Source organism: Citrus sinensis, chromosome 2 (genome assembly GCF_022201045.2).
Source record: "Citrus sinensis cultivar Valencia sweet orange chromosome 2, DVS_A1.0, whole genome shotgun sequence".
NCBI classification, from domain to species: Eukaryota; Viridiplantae; Streptophyta; class Magnoliopsida; order Sapindales; family Rutaceae; genus Citrus; species Citrus sinensis.
In genome coordinates, this window is record NC_068557.1 from 17,789,091 (window position 1) to 17,804,646 (window position 15,556).

Here is a 15,556-nt window from a genome sequence, read left to right on the forward strand (position 1 = left end):
TTAGATATGGGGTCTTCAATCAGATGGACATGCAATGGCCCAAACGCCCAAATCCAATGGCCCAGGCTATTTCTCACAAATGAGCATCGGCTCTGCAGCAATGTGATTTATTTAAATCAATTGTCATTTCTTGTTAAGAAACAAGACAGCAAGACATTTCAATGTGATGCACTGATGTTGCTTGATGATATCTCAGTATCAATAGTGAGATGAACGATTAGATGAAATCCATCGGTTCATAATAATTAATTAAAATTAAGTAAAATAATAAAATTTATTGGGTAAAAAGAATTTCACTAGTTAAAAAAGATTAGATTGAGATATTTTACTTATTAAATAAGGCAGAGAGCACCAAAAAAAAAAAATTACTTTTATGTGATAGTATTCTAACAAATCACAACTCCTTTTATTTTTTAAATACTAACTAGGCAACCCGAGAAGGGTGGTGAATTGGGATATTAAAATTTAAGCTAAGAAAATCATACAACAATCCAATCTAATGCCTTAATAAATTCGAAAATAATAAATTCCATGAAAGCACAATAATAAATGAGTAAGGGAAGAGAAAACAAACACAATAATTTTTACGTGGTTCGGTAATCTCCGCCTACGTCCACACCTCCAAGCTCATCAGGCTTAAGGATTTCACTAAGCTAGCCTCTCAAGGCTTCAAACGCTTACAATTGACTTCCAAGGTGTCAATGGACTTTTACAACAAGAGATTATCGTCAATCTCTTAACCCAAGTGTATCCCAACGCTTACAACCTCTCAAGGATAAATATTACAAATGAATTTTCTCTCACACGATGTGTTTGATTGCAAATGAATTCTCAATATGTGAATCAAAGAAATAAAAACAAGTTCAAAGCTCAATAATAATTTTATGCTCAATGATAACTCTTGGATCTCTCTTTGTTTGAATTGGATTGAGCTTATTTATAGTTGGAGTTGAAAACTAGTCATTATTGACTTTCTGCACACTGTCGGATCGCCGTTAACTAGATGTCGGATCGCCATTTTGACTGGTCAATATGACTGTTGGGCTGATTTTTCAAATTGTCGGATCACCGTTTAGGTCCAGAGGCTAATCTTCAGTTCTGTTAGATATCGGCGAGCCGTTTATTACAATTGTCGGATCGCCGTTTAGGTCCAGAGGCTAATCTTCAATTCTGTTAGATGTCGGCGAGCCGTTATCAAGATGTCGGATCACCGTTTTCTACAGTAACTGCTACAGTGAAATATTTTTTAAATTTATCGTTTGACCCCAAAACTTTATAAAACTATATTACGACCCAAAATGTTATAAAATTTTACAAATAGGTCCAATTTCATAATTTCTAAATAATGTTTTGTTAATCCCAAAACTTTCTGAAATTATGGTATAACCAAAAATGCTATGACACTTTTCAAAATAAGTCCTTTTCTAAAATTTCAAGCAATACTTGTTTATTTCAAAGTTTTCAAAATTCTTTCAATTAAACCATAAACTTTGAAAAACAACCAATTTCATAAAATCATTTTTCCATTAAATATGAAACATTTATAATGTGAAAATAATGATTTATTTAAAAAGAATAAAAACAATCAATTTCATAAAATCATTTTTCCATTAAATATAAAACCTTTATAATGTAAAAATAATGATTTATTTAAAATGTATAAAAAATAATTTGAGCTTAAAAGATTTATCATTCTTAATCTTGTTTGTTATCATCAAAATCAACATTATAGAAACATATATGTTAACAATCTCCCCCTTTTTGATGATGACAAACATTTCATGTATTTAAAGAATGATTCCACAAATTGCTCCCCCTTCTTGTTTGTTATCATCAAAATCAATATTATGGAAACATATATGTTAACAATTTTCTCTATTCAAATATAGACAAAATAAGTTATACTAATATACTGCAATATTATATTTGCATTAGAAATTAGAGCCATAGATTCGTTCACATATGTCAATTCATTCATAATTTTGTTCTAAATGCATTAATAGATTATTTTAGATTTCTCGATACATCATTCATGATTAATTTATTATTAAGTTTTTAAATTATAATCTCTAAAAATAAAATCTATTAACTATTCATATAGTTGACGTTTAAACAAACATACGAGTAAAAATTGAAAAAAAATTATATTTCACTTATAAAAATTATCTTCATTAGATTTTTTTTTTTACAATAAACTTTAAAAAAACTACAAAGAATAATTTTTTGTTTCAAAAAATGGGGTTTGATTGAGTTTACCGAATTTTCGGTAATCTTAAAAGTTTGGTCAAAAAGCTCAACTCCTTGAATCTTTTAATTTCTCATTTGGTATCATAGCCATTGCTTCCTCAATCTCTAGTTCGATCGCAGGTGTTAGCTTCAATTCGAGGAAATGGATCTAACATATTACTGTGTCAATACAATACATTTTGATATAATTTATTGATTCCTCCAATAACTTATTGCATTTTACCATTCAATGATATATATATATATATATTTTTTGTTCAGATTGTATAATTACAACTTATTGATAATTTGTATTATATTTCAAATTCATTCATATGGCATGGTTATAATAATCTTTAACACCCTGCTTTATGGCTCCCACGACGAATATTTTTCGCGCACATAAATAACGTCTTAAAAAAAAAAATGGAGAGACGATTTTTGAGGTGCAATCATGTTACTCCAAATTTTTAAATTCACCACACACGTGGATAATGTTATGCTTCTAGTTCTAGAACTTGTATTTCATTATTCATTATGAGGTCTAGACTACGTTGGCCCATTAAGATCTAAATGGGCTTGAAACGTTGCCACAGAAACATAAACCTAGCTTTCATCAGAAGAAATGATTAATATAAAAATTAACGTCTATATATTATAGAGGAGTGCTAGAGACAGTCGCTAGCTTCTTCTTTTACCACGTGTCTCATTATTTTGATATTTGTGTAATTTTAATTTAATATTAAAATATTGATAACTTTTAATTTTATTTTAAGGGAGTACCTAAGTTACGACCAATGTATCTTACGTTTTTTGTCTTTTTCTTCTTTGGTTAATTTCTTTTGGGTCCTTTTAACTTTTAACTTTTATAATTGTGGATGTATTTGACTTCTTCCATCCCTTCTACACCTATTTCTCATTCTTTCTAAGGTTTTGTTTATTTCTTTAAATAACATTACATGGTTATCAAATTCATATAAATCTATAATTTCAGAGTAGATTTCTGGTCCTAAATTTATTATTCCTATTCTTTCTTGTTCTAGTAATTCTATTTTCTGACTTATTAGATTTATGTATATATTTAATATGTTTTCCCATCCTAAAATCATGTGATCTATACAATCTGCTAATTCATGTATTATATTAAATGCATGTTGATTATGATTCATAATGCTTCCCTCTTATACCAATATATTAGAAATTTTATAATTTCATCTATAAACTTCATTTTCTTTTCTATTAATATTTCTCCTCTTATTGTGTCTATATGCCTTTCTCTAAGTTCTTCTGTTAATTCGAGTTCTATGTTTCTTATATTATTCTTATCAATTTTTAAAGCCATTATGAGATTTTTTATTTCTTCTTTATCATATACTTTTAAAGTATATAAGTTGTTAACTAATGTTTGTATCGGATCCATTAATTAGTTTTATAAGAAGTAAAATATCATCAAGATTTTAATTAGTAAGAGTTATGATTCTGGTTATGGCTCTGATACCATCTTGTACGTGTGTACCAAAAAAAAAAACAAATATTACAAATAATTAAACAAATTAAACAAATAAAATAATCAAATATTCTGAATGGTTAAACAACTTCTATTTTTCTTATTCTAAGATTAAAATAACGGACATATATATATATAGTTGATTAAACATATCACTTGTAATTAAAAAGTACGTGGCGTTGACAAGATGAAGAGATCCTTGGCAATTCAGCCAAGATATTTAATTCTCCTTTGGACCAGTAGCCCGCACACCTTGGTTTCCAGCCTATATACTTTTTTCAACTTATAATTCAATTTCTTCATTATCTGAATTTTCTATGTAATTTACATATGATGGTCCAGCCTCTCTATTTTCATTTTCTATATAAGCCAGAGCTATATCAATTCCTTGTTCTATTGTCATCATAATTATGTTATGCTTTAGATTTTTTGATTCGATATAGTTTATTATTTTCCGCTTTATTTCCTATGGGAGTTCTAATGAAAATACCGCTAACAGATCTACGGTTCTAACAAGATCTCTTTTACTTAACAAATATGAATCTTGTTTATATGATCCTAAATTAAAGTCTATTATCATCATAAAATTGTTATATGTTATTCTAGTATTAGGATCTAACATACATTCTTTAGACTCGCCTAAATAAAATCTATGATTCATTTTACAGAAAAGAACAACCAAAAATTTGTTTCATTTTATGCTCTTCCTCCATAAATCTCCTCATCATTGATTATCAACAAACTTCCACCAAAGATAAGGTTTGAGAATTATTACCTAGCTTATCCTTATTTCCTTGCCTTCCAATCCTTTTCCAGTGACCTGCAGCCTGGTTGTCCTTATTCCCTCAACGGCCTTCTTGCTTCAACGGGATCAGTGGACTCGATCGGCCTTACTGTATGGATTTTGATCGATAGGCTTAGAAATGTTGAATAAGTTTAAGTTTCTCTTTCCTCTCTATAGGGTTATTTGTTTTTGATCAGTGATGCCTTGATTTAGGAATTAGAGCTGTAGAGTTGTTTAGTTTTTTATTTTTCAGAGGATTCATATGCTAAGGAAAGACACTGAATTATGGTGAATGATAAGCTCTTAGAGCTTATTGCTTTTATTTATATTCGAAGTTACTTTGAATTTATGATTACATTTTTGCCCTTCTATTATTGGGCTTTTACATTATTGTTACATTTTTGCCCTTGTATTATTGGGCTTTTACATCACTTCTTTACATCTATCAAGCATCTTGTTGTAGCTTTATCACGTCCCTTATCTTGCCAAGCATCTTTATCTAATTTTGTCTTGTTGTAGCTTTATCAAATGTCTTCCATCACAGCTTTATCTTATCTTGTAGCTTTATCACGTCCCTTATCTTGCCAAGCATCTTTATCTTATTTTGTCTTGTTGTAGCTTTATCAGATGCCTTCCATCACAGCTTTATCTTATCTTGTTTTATGTTGTCGGCCACAGCTTGTCTGTCATTGCTTTATGTCCATGAGTTGGTAAGCCTGCTCCATGGTTTTACTACTACTGGGAAAACAAATAGTACTTATTTCGTTGATGAAGTCTAGTAACAAATTTGAAGGTGTATGACCATCCTCAGAAGTTATAAGGATGTAATTCTGAAATTTAATAATGGATCTGAAATTTCTTTTATACAAATCTTTAGCTATGCTCCATATGGCCTTTATTCTTCTGGCTCTTCGTGTTTTGATCGAAGATTCATTTATATGAGGAACATTTGTATATTCTGTTCCTACTTCGACTTTAAAATTGTTTGTAAGATGACCTACAGAAATCATATAGAAAGCCTGGTATTCTACATTCTGATAGTATTCTGGGCTTATGGTGTAAAATTTCAAGTATATGGGTCTTTTTTGGGCAAACCTTGAGACTTCTTTTATCAATAAATCATCAAGGCTGGCTATTTCTCGAAGGTCTATATCGGGATATACTAAGTCTAAATAGCCATATTTTGCTATTTTCCCAACAAGGAGTGGGTCTACTCCTTTTGTAACAATCATCCTAGGGTACATATTTTTTCCAAGTGCTTTAAAAATTGTATTATTATGAGAACAAGTGGAATATACCCATGTAGAGAATTGTTTATACTCTTCTTCTTTTGGATTTAGGGGTTTCTCCTCTTCTTCTATGTAAGGATTGTTTATTTGAATAAACTTTTTTAGAGTGTCTGATTTTGGTGACTCAACTTCTATGGATATGGTTTTATTTAGAACTGGGTCAGAGATTGGTTTATCTTCTCTGAAGGGTCCACTACTGCTTCCTATATTTGGGTTTATTTCTATTGGGCTCGTGTTTATAGAGAGCGCCTTTGTTAAGTCCTCTATGTATGACTCTAACAAATGTACTCCTTTCTCATGAGCCTCAGAAGCCTATTTTATGTATTGTATTGCATCAATTATGTCAGATGCTTCAGCCTTGAGTCTTTGTATCTTGGCTTTTATTTTTCCGATAATTCTATTTGCTTCGGGATTCATTCTCCAAATTTTATGTTCCTGCTTAAAAAGTCTGCAAGGAAATTGTTAGTCCCTTTTATATGTACTATCTTAAAATTGTAATAAGACAGATAAACTTGCCATCTATGTAATCTTCTATATTGAGGTTCATTCGGTAAAATTTTATTAATAAGAGAACTTACTTGAGAGTTATCTGTTTCTACAATAAATTATTTTTGAAGTAAAAATAATGAGAATTTTTTAATTCCTTTGTATATTGCAAGGAGTTCTTTTTCATGTACTGGATAATTGATTTGTGCCTGATTAAATGTTCCATTTGTGTATCGACAAATTTCATTTATATCAGTTTTCAGAATTGCTCCCCAGTATAAATCTGATGCATCTGTTTGAATTAGTAATTTATCTTTTTCATTAGGTAATCTTAATGCTGGGAGGTTTTTACATTCTTGTTTTAAATTTTTTACAGTTTCTGTATGTTCTTCACTCCATCCTCTAGTATTATTTTTTCTTAGTAATTTCTGGAGTATATTTCTTTTTTTTGCTAGATCTTTTATAAATCCTTCTGCATAATTTAAACAACCTAAAAATTTTTGTATTTGTTGTTTATTTTCTAATTTATCTGGAAATTCGATTATTTTTCTTCCTATATGGCTCTGAAGTCTAATACCTTATTTGTCGAGTATCATTCCTACAAATTCTATTTTCTTATGTTCTATAACTGGTTTCTTACTAGATAATACTATACCTTCCTTAATACATATATTAACAAATTCCTTTAAATGGTGCCTATGTTCTTCTACTGTTTCTGATGCTATTAATATATCATCAACATATACTATAATATAGTTATAATTTCTAAATATTTTATCCATTCTACTTTGGAAAATTTGAGGGGCATTTTTTAGTCCAAAGGACATTACTAACCATTCATAATGACCTTGTGGGGTGCTAAAAGCTGTATAAAGAATACTATTTTCTTCCATTTTTATTTGCCAAAATCCTGATTTACAGTCGAATTTTGAATAATAGGTCTTATTTTTTACAAGATTTATTAATACCTCTTTATTAGGGAGAAAATATCCATCAAATTTTGTATATTTATTTAGTTCTTTATAATTTATTACCATTCTTGCTTTTCCTCTAACTTGTTCTGCTCTTTTCCTGACCATAAATGCTGGGCTGTTATGTGGGCTATTGCTACTCCTAATGAGTTTTAAATTTAATAGCTCTTTTATTTGGATTTTGAATTCTTCTCTATCTTCTTCTGTATACATCATGGGTTTTAATCTTATGATTCTATTTTCAATTAATTTTATTTTTGCTTTAGGATGATCTGGTTTCCATAATGCTAACGGATTTTCTCTATAAACTTGTTCAAGTTGTGACCTTATTGTTTCTAGTTGTATATTGTAACTCTGACCTTTTTGTATTAAATAATATTTTTCATAAATGTACTTATCACCACGCTGGGCTGGCTGAACTCTGTAGGGTCGAAATTCACGAGGGATTCGTAAAATATGATTACAAGGGGTTTTTAAGGTGATCATGTATGTAGTTTGTTGGTAATATTGGAATTGTTGTAGAAAATCATTGCCTAAAAGTATATCACAATCTAGATTATTATATTGAAAGATTTGGTTAATACGAATTATTTTACTGCCTAATAATATTTCAAAGTTTAATATAGATTGATTTACCTGTTGTTTATCGCCAGTGATTCCTACAATTTTTAATTTTTCATTTGATTTCCATTTATTGGATAAAAAAGATTTCATAATAGTTATTTCACTACCTGTGTCAATTAAAGCACAAGTATCTATATCTTTTTCTGTTATATTTATTTGTATATAGCCAGACATAGGATATTTTACATAAGTTTGTTTTAACATGTGTCACAAACTATTCTTTGACCTTGTATAAGGAAAGTTATTTTATTTGGTTCAATTTTGTAATATTCTAAATCACTTAAAAAACTATTTCCTAGTACTATATGTTTTTCTGGATCTGTAGTCATAAATGAATCTATATAACAAGGTACTATTATTTTAAGTCCTTCTATTATTACAGGGACTTTGACTTCTTGTTTACAAATATGTTTATTACCATTGAAATCAGTATATTCATAAGGAATTTCTTTTTCTTTTACTAAAAGTCCTTTATTTTTAGTATGGTTCATATAATTATGGCTGGTACCCGTATCTATTAATATAAGTATTTTTGTTGTATAATCTATTCCATTAAAGTATTGACCTAGTATTTTTATTACACTATTAGTAGGTATGGATCTAACTATTTGTTTATTAGTGCTTAATCTTCTAGATGAACTTCCTCTTATTAGAGTTCTTCCTGCAAAACTTATAGGAATTATAGAGTTTTCATTATTATTATCTAAAAATGGTTTTCTATCATCTATTTTTAATTCATAATTAATAGGAATTTTGTAATCTTGAATTACAGGTTCTATAAATGTTGCTATATCTTCACAATCCTTATTAATTTCTATATAAGGTTTATTTCCATATATTTCTCCATAATTCGAATTACAAAAACTATACAAAGCTGAGTAGTGTATTGTCATTATTCTATTTCCTTCTTTCATTAGGTTTTTCTTTAGTAATTTAAAATGTAAACTTAATGTTTCATCTATATTTTTATCTTTTATATGTACACAGTATCTAGAGTGGCAGGTAAATAATAATTTAGTGTAACATAAATTCCCTTCTACTGTCCCTAAATGTCCTATGCCAGGGTCTGTAAATCTTTGGTCATGTAATGATAGAACTATGGGGCTATCTATTCCTTCTTTGAAAAGAGATTTTATTAAGATTTGGATTTCTGCCAAATATACATATTGAATTTTTTCTTTGATTGATTCACTTTTTATTTTTCTTAATGCTAAGTCTATTGACCTTTTATTAAGCAAACTAAATCTAATATTTCCTTCAGCTTGTGTAATTGTTACAGCTTTTTCTTGTTCATAATATTCATGTAGTATAATTCTTTTTCTTTTAAATAGATCTCTAAATCTATGCAGTATTCCATATTCTGGTTTTTCCATATTTAATTTTAAAAGTTTATTATATTTTTCTTTATTAAAAGTGGCTACAAGACTATATCCACTTTTATTTTCCTCTTTTTCTATCTCTTCTATTTCTTCTATTCTTTCATTTTCCATTTTTTCTTCTTTATTCGGATTCATCTTCTGATTTTTCTACCATGTAAACTTCTTTTCCATCATATTCTGAGAGATCACTTATTTCTTCTAAATCACTTTCTATATTTTCAAAATCTTCCTTTAAAAGCCTAACTTTCTTTTTTGTACAATCTGTACTGATGTGTCCCATTTCTCCACAATTCCAACATTTACATTTGGTTTTATCTAATATTTTTCTTTGGTTTTTATATTTTCTTTTATAATATTTTCTTCCTACTTTTTTATATTTTCGTTTAAAATTATTATATTTCTTATATCTTTTTTCTTTTTTGTAAGATTTTCTGTGCCGTTTATGAGGTGCATAACATCCCCACTGAGTAGGCATTTCTGTTTTTTCACAACATATTTTTGTAATATTTTTACTCTTTTTTATTAGATTTCTTTGAATACATATTTCACTTAACCTTGTATTTAAAAATCTTATTCTAGATCCTAGTGTGTCTGGGAGTCTATTTTCATTATTACTAGTATATTTTTCATATTCATTAGTAAAATATCCATTCCAAGGGTAATGAAGTTTCGAATAGTATAAATTTTTATAAATATTTTGGTCTTCATGACTCATAAATTGGGTATAATAATATTTAGAAAATTCAAAAATTCACAAGTATATTCTTTGACAAAACACATATTACAAATTGTTAAATTTATTAATTTCATTCTTGCTTCTAACTTATCACGTTTTGACTCATTTTCTGAATTTTGTAACCAATCTTCTCCTAAGAATTCACTAGCAATATATTCAATTATTCTTTCAATTCCTAATCCTTTGTTTCTTCCTAATGCTATCTTGGTTGAATCCTTTATTAATTCTTGTGTATCCTCACTTAATCCTTTCCACCAATTAAATACATTTCCTGAGAAGCTTGCTATTAAAATATCAGCAAATATATTTATTTTTTCTTCTTCTGTTTCAACATTCCAATCTTCTCTTGATCCATTAAACAGAAAAAATAATTTCATTTGCATTCCCCATTCTACTAAGGCCTTTCGGGGATCTGTTTTGCAGTGTAAATCTAGAAATGTGCCTGCATTGCTTATTGGTAATAAATGGTCATTATTAGGTTGGTATTCTTTTTTCCATTGGTGATTTTTGGTAGGTGGATAATATTCAAAAAATGGTCTATTTTCCTTTTTATTTGTTTCATACCTATGGCTTGGTTCTGCCACATTAGGTTTCATTTCTGGTCCTCCAGCAACATTCATTTTTATACAATATTCTCTTTCAAATTCTTTCAAATCACTTAGATTTATATCACTGAATTTTTCAGTTAATTCTTCTAATGTTTCATCCATTAATCTGTATCACTAAGTGATGTTTCTTTTATTTCTAGTTTTTCTTTACCTTTTTCTTTAGTTTTTAGTTCTGCTTTCAATTTTTCTGTTTCTTCTAGTATTTTTGGGTATTGAGTCTTTACGAACCAGTCATCATAGCTGCCTGGTTGAGGTTTTTGTATAGGTTCTTTAAAGCTTGTTCCAATTATTCCAGATTTTAGTATTTCAAATTTTTCTACTTTTTTATTTTTCTTCTGACTTAATTGGATTACAGATAATTCTATTTTTATTTTTCCTATTTCTTGTTTAATTTCTTTTATTTCTTCTTTAAGATTTAAAAGTATTTCTTTTAATTCAATTAGTGTAGTTTCCATAAAAATTAGGGGTTTTTATTGATATTGTCTCTCTCAACGTAACATAGAGGTAGCCTTATTTTAATATCATATCTTTATACTGAATGAATTTACCAGAATATCCTCATCCTCTCCCTCCCTCCAACTGTTTTTCTTCTTTTTCTCCTCTGCCCGCTGCAACTTCTTCTTCATTTTTTTCATCAATTTCTTTTCTTTCTTTTTTATTTTTTGAAAGCTTAAAAAAATAAAAAATTCTGATATGTTTTTTTTTTGGGTGTACACGGTCATAACTACATGATTAAGATAATTTTGTTATTTATTTTTTCAAATAGAATATTTTTTAAATTTTACTTTTACGATTCACCCAACTGAAGATTGAATTTCCGGTGAGCCTAATGCAAAATCCTCTACTAAATCATCCATCACTATCCTCATTTCCGTAGGTTAGAAAAGAAATTGATGAAAAAAATGAAGAAGAAGTTGCAGTAGGTATAGAGGAGAAAAAGAAGAAAAACACTTGGGGGAGGGAGAGGGTGAGGATATTCCGGTAAATTCGTTCAGTATAAAGAAATGTTACTAAAATAAAATTAAAAGTTATCAATATTTTAATATTAAATTAAAATTACACAAATATCAAAATAGTGAGGCACCTGGCAAAAGAAGATGCTAGTGACTGATAAGGGCGGCTGTCGCTAGCACTCCTCTGTATTATCTGCAGAGTAATAATGTGATTTAAGTTCGGCAGCCACTCTTTTTAAATACGATTTTCCACACAAAATCTTAAGCATTACATCATATTTATTCTATTGGTTAAAATCATTATTAACGTGGATAATTTTTCCACTAAAAATATAATAATGATAATAAACAGTGGACTCCAGCCTTCTCTCAAGTGCTGCACTATGGGCTATAGAGCTGCAAATGATAAAGAAGCCCAAATTATAACTATTAGAAACTAATTTCTATTTTGAGATGAATCTAAAAACTCATAAGTAAATAAAATCCATTCTATGTATTAAAAAAAAAATTCATTCTACCAAAAAGAGTAAAATATTGTACACTTCTAATTCTTTATGGAAAATTATTTATATTAATTATAACTTACTTTAATTTTATTTGTATTATATTTGAAATTTATTCCCATCATATATGTGAGTTGTGCATTTACCAATTATTGATTAAAATGGGCTAAAATCATAATGAGAAATGAAGAATGAGAGACATAATAAATTGTTATTCTTGCTATAGACATTAAAATCGAAATAAATTATACTGCTGTTAATATTTTTTTTTTTGGAGTCAAAATAAACTGTTACAATTATTACTAATAATAAATAAACAACAACATCGACAAAACAGGACTTTAAAAACATAGAGTGTTGAACGAGATTTTCTTTTATGGGCTGGCCCTAGTGTGTAATGGACTATATTCCTCGATCTAGGTGTATCGCCTCCACCTACTGGCATGGATTAATGAGCTATAAGCCAACAAGTGGAGCATATTAGAGCATTGGAGAGAACCATGTCAAAGGAACTTGGCAAAATGATCCCGCAATTTCGGAAGAAGGGGTGCTCTCCGATCTTGTGATTACGTTACTTATTATTATTATTAAATAAGTTGAAAAGAAATTTTTAATTTTTACTTTAGGTACAAATGTCAATTTACTCTTCATTTTCATTCTCCCATTCTCATTCTCAAATTTGTAGAATCCATTCCAATTTCACTCACGTTCCTTATTTTTAGTAAGTAAATACTATTAATGATTGTTGATTGTCATTTCCATTTTTCCTCAATGTAACGAGTAAACACACCATATACGTTATGTAAGTGACACGCTTTATATATGCCTCTCGTGACTATTCGTAAAAATAATGGGAAGCTAATTCTCGTAATGATACAAATAATAGGATTTTATTAATTTACAATTAATTTAACTTACAATCCACCTAAACATGAATAAAATAACATGGTAATAAGACTCACTTGATTTTTGTATTGTTTTAAGTGAACTTTAAGTTAAATTAATTATAACTTAGCAAGACCCCAAGTAATATACCATCCAATCCATCAGAATTTGTACAATTTGAAGGATTATTGAAAGCCAAAACCAAAATATATCTCTAGTTTAGTTATTAATATTAACTCAATTATTAGGCTTATAATAAACTATTATCGTTGATTTTCAATGCTAATTCCAGAGTTACAAGATTGAGAAACTTCTGTTACCGACAGAATAGAAGATTTTCTTTCAGCATGTGATACTCAAATCATCAAATAATGCTCCATTCCAAATCAAAATTGACACCATGTGATACATATGCATCCTCTTTTTCACTTTATCAGAATTAATTGAGCCTGTGCGATGATTAAACCAATATTGTTCCATTGGGTGGATAGAATTTACTTGTCTAATTAAAAACCATGTAGCTGTGGCTGTTTATGGCACAAATCCACTTGATATTTCTGTGGCTTTTGTTCTTGTACGTAAGAGGGCCCTTAAGTGCATCATTTAATTCTCAAAATTGACTACTATCAAACTTTCTGGCCATACCATGTCTCGTTAAAGCATTTGGGTGAATTCTTTGAGGGTCCTGCTGCATCATTTCTGAGTAGATAACCATCCCCTCATGTCCAGTTTTCCATACCCTCTCTTTTTCCCACCTAAACTTCATTATCAACGCACGCACGAGTCTTCTTTGCACTATTTTTTTACGTGGATACATTATTAAGTTATTTAGTTTTATAGAATAGTGATTAATTAGTTACGGAATCATATAACTTAATAGCATATACTGATGAAAAAGAAATGAGTGCGTCCGCACTTAAGAATTTCATATATATATAGTATTAGTTTAGTTCAAAATTTTAGACTTTATTGAAATTTGAAAAAACTACTAAGCTATATGGTTTAATAGTGTAATGTCACTATACTATTTTTTTTTAAAAAAACAAGTCTTAACCACTCAAATTTATTTATTTTTAATATTGATTATACATCAGATTACTCTATTACACAAATATTTACAACTGGGTTTAATAGTATGATGTCACTACACTATTTTTTTTTAAAAAAAAGTCTTAACAACTCAAATTTATTATTTTTTAATATTTAATAACACCATTTTTTTTAAAAACAAGTCTTAACAACTCAAATTTATTATTTTTTAATACTGATTACACATAAAATTATTCGATTACATAGATATTTACAACTGCTGTTAGAGTAAACATTACACTGATATTTATAATTAGATATATAACTTAAAACTTACATTATTACATTAAATATATGAAGTACATGCCCAGACATATGACCCTCACCGACGAAAAATGTCTCTACTCCACTCACATTTCACAAGAGAGAAAGACTTACAAACTAACTCCACATAATTTTTTGTATAATTGAGGGAAGTTGAGCATATAGAGATTCGAATTACTATCTTCATAGTCCTTCTTAACTATGAGAGTAGTGATTTACCATTGGGTTAAAGCCTACGTGGTATCACTACACTATTAAATCATATGACTTAATAATTTTCTAATTTTTGATAACTTTAACAAATCTAAAATCCTGCATTGAAAGATTATTTTGGGGGTGCCCTTATAATTTTTTTTTTTGCATACATGTTATTAAATCATATGATTTAATAGAGTTTGTAAATGCACAATTAAACTATGACTTTCTAGTAAATTAAATATTAACTTTATTAAATGATATGTGCTTATTAAGCATGCTAATGGTCAATATTGTTTTGTGTCAATTGCTTCACTGTTGCTTGGTCTGATTCATAAGTAAATGCAGCAGATGTGAAATTTCACTGACTTTTCTTAGACAAGGCTAAAAGCCGCGGTGGATAATTCCAAAAGAAGATTTGAATTTTGGCATACCCCTTAATTATTGTGTTCATCAAATCATTTACTTGCTGCATTACATAAGTTAATTATTATTTAATCAAACATACGCACCACACATTATGGATAAGCTCTTAGAATCAACCAGCACCGCAGACTCTAAGGAAATGACTCCAAAACACAAGTTACAATCTTTGAACCTACTGCATACACTCAATTATTGTCCAACCTCTATTTTGCAGTACTGTGCTCACCTTAACACTGAATCAGTTTCACATATCGCCAAATACGGTGGCCTTTGGATAACATTACGCAATTTTTCAGCAAGGGTAGGTGAACTGGCAGTGGCTCTTCCATCTCTCTGTGACTTTTAACTTTTTGAACCATTTCAGTGAAAGGCCAATACCCCCACTCTTGAACAATGGGGCACAGAAACTTCATACTGGAAGAGATGAAGCATTTCACTTTATCACTGAAGCTTAGGGTCCACATCACACCAGAATTTCAATTTCCTATGACGTTATCTCAATTTCCTTTTATCTCAACCATTCCAATGGTCCCCCAAGGTCACAATTTTAGGAATGTCCCCATTCAGTTGAAATGTTATGTTGGTTTTTTAAATTACTTCACACCATTTATTTAGTCTATCTAGCTTGTGA

At 29.0% G+C, this 15,556-nt stretch overlaps 1 long non-coding RNA gene across 1 annotated transcript; it reads right to left on the bottom strand.

Annotated features, from left to right (window-relative positions):
* Positions 1-479: 479 nt before the first annotated feature.
* Positions 480-4,817, bottom strand: LOC112497274 (uncharacterized). The gene is made up of 2 exons (XR_003063993.2): positions 4,509-4,817; positions 480-1,226 (listed from the first exon to the last, which is right to left on the bottom strand). It is a non-coding gene; the product is annotated as an uncharacterized LOC112497274 (long non-coding RNA).
* Positions 4,818-15,556: the final 10,739 nt, after the last annotated feature.